General features: G+C 38.0%; 1 non-coding gene across 1 annotated transcript; it reads left to right on the top strand.

Moving 5' to 3' along the window:
- Positions 1–1294: 1294 nt before the first annotated feature.
- On the top strand, positions 1295–1401 carry LOC120262664. Its single transcript, XR_005536924.1, has one exon. It is a non-coding gene; the product is annotated as a small nucleolar RNA R71 (small nucleolar RNA).
- The last annotated feature ends 4599 nt before the right edge of the window (positions 1402–6000 follow it).

Raw genomic sequence — 6000 nt, 5'->3', positions numbered from 1 at the left:
TATTATTATAGCTAATTATAGTTACTGAAAATCATTCGTAGGCCATGATCTTCCTGGGGATGGGAAATATTTGTCCCTGCATAACGTTTATTTTGCCCTACAAAATCTAGAAATCATAGATAATGGAACATAGTTGAAAACAAAATAATTACCTTTGTTTTAAAATTTGTGGTCAAAATTATAATTTCTTTGCTCTACGATATGTTTCATAGACAAAAATGTTTTTCTTTAGTTACAACAACTAATTGTAGCTACTAAAAATCATTCGTAGGCCATGATCTTCCCATGGATGGAAAATATTTGGCGCCTTATTACGTTTATTTTGCCCTGCGAAATCGAGAAACCGCAGATACTAGGACATACTAGTCCCCACAATTTCATGCATAGATGAAAACAAAACTATTGCCTATGTTTTAAAATTCTTGACCAAAATTAGAACATCGTTTTCTCTACGATATCATTCGTAGAACAAAATGTTTTGCTTTACCTACAAAAATTAATTGTTGCTACGAAAAATCATTCGTAGACCATGTTCTTCCCGTGGATGGAAAATATTTGGCACCTCATAACGTTTATTTTTCCCTACAAAAGCTAGAAATCATAGATAATAGAACATACTTGTACCTATGATTTCATGCGTAGATGAAAACAAAACTATTACCCATGTTTTAAAATTTGTGGCCAAAATTAGAGTATCTTTTTACTACGATATCTCTCGTAGACAAAAATGTTTTGCTTTACTTACCAAAACTAATTGTAGCAAATAAAAATAATTCCCATACCATGATCTTCCCACGGATGGAAAATATTTGGCTCCTCATAAGGTTTATTTTACCCTATAAAAGCTATAAATCATAGATAATGGAACATATTTAGCTACGAAATTTACTATTTAGCTAAAAATAACATAGAGAATACACAAATTTCTTGTAGTATATATAAATGGCTCCTGTCCATATGTTAGGGTACACTAACCCAACCAGTCGGCAACCTACAGCTTGAGAAGTAAAAGAAAAATAAATACATAAATAAATAAATAAAAAGGAAAATTAAAGGAATATATGTGGTTGTTTGGCATAATAGTGTTTAGACCCAAAATCAATGAAGCAAGATACAAAGAGTATATAAATGCAAGTCATTCCCACTCTCTACCCGATATCGGACTAAACTCTATAAGAAACACAAACATTCTACAGGTTTGATATATATATATATATATGATGATGCATCAATCATTTGCTAGACACTGTGAGTTAGATCTTGGTAGAATGTTTTCACTTCCATCCATCCCAGCAAACTATGTTGTGAGCAACACCTCAACAAATCCATGTAATGCTCCCATGCCTTATAAAGTATCTCGCCATCTTGTTGAGTGAATGAGGTAATATCATGGTAAAGCTTGGGGGTCAGGCCCGGTGAAAAATATCCAGTCAAGAACATCTTGGTAAGTTCATCCCAAGTTGTCACCGAGGCTTCATGAAAAGTTTACAACCATACCTTGGCTCTTGACTTCAATGAAAAGGGAAAGACTCTCAATCAAATGACATCATTGGAGACTCCACTAAGCTTTAACATGTCACACACTTCAAGGAAGGTTCTTAGTTGAGCATTAGGATCCTCGTCTAGCAATCCATGAAAAGAACATGATTGTTGAAATTACAAAGTCCCCTTGCGTATATCCCGCAAGTGCACGAGTTTATCAAAGTAATAATCCCGGGTGAGCGGGTATCGAATCCACAGGGAGTAGCGAATAAAAATATATAATTCGATTCTTAGCTATGTAAAAGATCAATGATAATGAGTGTGGCAATGATTCAATTCTCAACAGTAAAAGTAACAAGTAAGAGAGCAAAAGTAAAGAAGGGGGTAAGGCAATCGATAAAGATGCGGTACCCGGATAATGCTCCACCTAGGATAATTGTTTCAAGTGCAAGAACCCTCTATTATGCTTCCTAATCAATGCAATGGTGAGTCATGGAAATCCTTAATTACATAGTCCCAAATCTAAGGTCAACTATGCCTAACTCTATACATGTCCCGGAGGAGAAATTGAACAATCTCAACACCTCGCACTCGCATAGAGTTGCAATGATCTTTAGGGATTCCAAGTGATAAATCTCTTCCTTATTATAGACCTAACACTTTGGTCCAGGTGGAAGGTCCCTAACCACAATTGAGCCCTAGATACTAAGATCACCTCAACGCTTCACTCCGTTGCACGCATAACTAAGCCCCAGCGGAAGTTCATCCCTTAGACCATTCAATCTATTATAACCGCAAAGAACTCGAGGAACGGAGGTAGAATCTATCACGCCGGAGGGGAAAGGGGACGCTCTTGTACCTCTCGACTCACCCTCTCAACCCTCTCCAACCTAGATTTATCTAACGCTCGTGGTGTGTCACTCACTCACAAGGTTACCAACAAGAACTCTCAACCCTAGTGTCACTCTAGGGGAGATGTTCATACAATCAAGCATTCAAGGTTGGAACTCACAAAAAAACATCAATTTATTGAAAGCATAATAAAGAGGTTCAAAGAAATAAATACATCCTAGGGTTCACAATACCCGAGTACCCACTAGGGGTTTAGCTCTCTATGGAGCTAAGTACAATCAAAGAAATAGAATGTAAAAGTAATGAATCCATAAAGAAACCCCCTCGATGGTCGTGTCGATGGTCTTGTGGAGAGTCCTCTACTCGTCGCAAGGGATCCTTTGTCCGGCCTAGGATACACCTCGCCGGATCGGTGCCGACGAAAGCTCTCCCAATAACCTTCTTCCAAATGACGCGCGATGTCAGAGCCGTAGAACCTCTCCAAAAACCTAGCCAATACCCCTCGAAACCCTAGCCGAAGCCCTCTCGCATGTTGGGGAAAATATGGAGAAAAGAATACCAAAATCGGGGCTGAATCAGCTTTAAATAGGGCTGGAATCGGACGACTACACGGGCGTGGATGCTCCTTCCCTTGCGGAATTTCCACACGGGCGTGGATAATTTCCACACGCCCATGTGGATTCTCTATTTCTCTGGTTTCTCGGCCGGCTATGAACAGTACTGCTACAGTACGTGCTACAACGCTGCTACAGTGCTCTGCTACAGTATTCAGCCTGAATAGCTTCCTAATTCCATACTTTCGTCGGGGTAACGCAAACGGGCACACGTTCACATTGTGGATCACTTGCTTCTTCAATGGTGTACACGTTGGTGAAACTCTTTTTCTATGTGCATAAGTCGGAATGCTCGAGTGTGACTGTCTTTGTGCCCCTCCAAATGGATGTACCAACTCGAATACGAGGAGGTTGGCACACACTCTAGCATCTTACATCGACCTATGTCTTCGCGTTTGAACCTTAGCAAGATTTCCTCCAAAATCGGTGCATTGTGATCCACATTGGCCTATTTCCTTCATACTCGGGCTCACAACCCTACCTGCATAAAAGTAACATAAAAACACACATATTAGTGTAAAGACTCGAGAAAAGTAATGCTCAACATAAGGAATGAACGCTTCGCATTCGTATCACATAAGCATTTATCATTGAACCAAAAGCTAGCTTGAGCTCAAATGTGTTTGCTGTCACCGGAGGTTTCACTATACTTGATTAGGTGCTTACCAAAGTAGTTCTAGCATAATCAGCCAATGTTCTAGGTTACCCCTCTTGTCGGGCCATAGCTACAGATTCTGTGCTATCAAATTCTTGCACCAAGTGTCTCACTCTCTTATGCAAGGATCTTTCAAGTTTCAAATCTGGTTTGATGGGTTTTGATGTGCTAGGTTGGGTCATGGACAATCTTATAAAAGTAAATTAGGTGAAACAAGATTAATAATAAATCGTAAAACAGAAAAATGAAGTACAAAGATAAAGAAAATTTCTAAAATAATAGGAAATAAACATAAGAAAAAGTTAGTCTAACAAATAAGAGTGTTCCTAATAAATTTAGTACCTGGTAACGGTGCCAAAAAACTTGATGTGTGTCGTGCTGACGCACACTACTCCTCAAGTATATGGGTCATCAAGTAATAATGTGAGTAGAGTTTTTGAACCCATAGGGACTAAAAAATACTAGTACTAGCTCAAACCTCATTATCTAGCTAACAACCAAAGTATCAATGGGTGTCAGATTAACTAAAATCCAAGAATGAAATGGACTAAAGTCAAGAGTCTAAGAAGTGACTGATCAATAGAAGAAGAACGTGTCAACATAAGATTTCACTTAGGAACTTAGAATTGAAGTAATTCCAATTCATATAGATTAAACCCTAGTATTGTTGAACCGAGGGGTTTCAAAAATATATCAAATACTCTCTCGAGTTGCCTCAATATCTAATCCTAAGTGATGGTATAATCGAATTTCTTCTAATCTTACTTTCACATGATTGCAAAAATATCTAGGAAACCCCTAATAGAAATTGGAACTTTCGCTACATGACTCTAATCGGAAGAACTACAAGTGGTTTATCTCTAGCGCATACTCTTTATTCTCTTCATCTAAGGGTGATCTCACATGATGAATATCAATCATGCACTCAAAATGAAATAACCATTCTCGTTATGCTACATCAATAATATAAAGATATAGATGAACCCAACAATCCAAACAAAAATCTATATTAAAAGCAATATCAAAATGAAATCATCTCGAGCTACATCAAATCCGAACACCCAAGGAAGTCACACCTCCATGGGGTTAATGTTCATCACAAAGCAATAGTAAATAAAGCCCTACAACACTAATAATGGAACAATAACCCCGTCTCAATGTCTGTAAAGTAGGAATCAATGTGTGCCGATATCATCACCTTGGATAGTCACTCTAGCGACTCCTTCAAACTTCCTCTTCTTCCTTCAACTTGCCTTCAATTTTTAGCCGTCGTCCAAAAGTCACTTTCCCAAAAACTGGCTATCATAATACTTTTTTTCGGCTTTCTTTTTATATCCCCTAGAATTGGGTAAGTACATGGGCAAGTACACAGGCATGTACTTTTCCCATGTAGATCTCTGGATGAACTCGAAACCATGACTCTTAGGGTACACGGCGGGTGTGCATGACCATATATCTTTTCTTCTAGTCATGTATATCTTTGGATGGTTTTGCTTCTCATTTCTTGAGATGTACTAGTGTGTATCTTGCTTTAGCCCATGTTCTCCGCTAGACCATATTCTTTAGATTCTTGGATGTGTACATTATATATATGGCCATAATTTTTCTTGGGAGGACTTAAGTTTGGTGAGTGCATTGTTCTGTACATGGCCATATGCATAGCCCGTGTATTTCTTTGGATGGACATTTTTGTTGATACTTCAAAACATAGACAAGAAAATTACCTTGGTATGTATCTTACGAGTGTATTTCTCTTAATGTTGTTTTCGGCTGTGTTTTGCTCACGATTTCATACATTGTCTTAAATTGTGCTTCTTTTACCTTAAAAGTATAAATCAAACAAATTAAGTATCAAATTATCCATGAAAACACTCTTGAGAACAAGTTAAGGGTAAAAGATAATTGATAAGTGCTTGTGTATTAGTAATGCGAAGTATTCTTTCCTTGCGTTAAGCATCACTTTTATTAGATTTTAGCGCTAATACATGTAAGAAAGAAGCTAATGTAGATCATGAATGCACTATTTGATGAAATCTTGGAAGGAACAAATGCAAAGACACAAGTTGGATTCAAAGATATGTTAATGTGTGCCAACCTCTATGTATTCAAGCAATCATATGGTTTGGATGGCCACAAAGGCAGTCACATTTACGTATTCCAACTCGTGCAATGATAGGAAAATTTCACCAATGAGTTTTTTTATTGAAGAAGCGGCGTGATCTACGGCATAAACGTGTGCCCGTTTATGTTACCTCGATGAAAAACATGGAATCAGGAGCATTTTGGCGGGGGTACTGCAGCAGACACTGTAGTAAAACACTGTAGCAATTGTTGTTCATAGCCCGTACAAAATCAAGATTCCAGAAAATCCACACGCCTGTGTGGAATTTCCACAGG

The sequence above is a fragment of the Dioscorea cayenensis genome, chromosome 5, assembly GCF_009730915.1.
Source record: "Dioscorea cayenensis subsp. rotundata cultivar TDr96_F1 chromosome 5, TDr96_F1_v2_PseudoChromosome.rev07_lg8_w22 25.fasta, whole genome shotgun sequence".
NCBI lineage: Eukaryota > Viridiplantae > Streptophyta > Magnoliopsida > Dioscoreales > Dioscoreaceae > Dioscorea > Dioscorea cayenensis.
The sequence above is the reverse complement of the archived record's forward strand: the minus strand, read 5'-3'. Positions and strand labels throughout refer to the sequence as shown.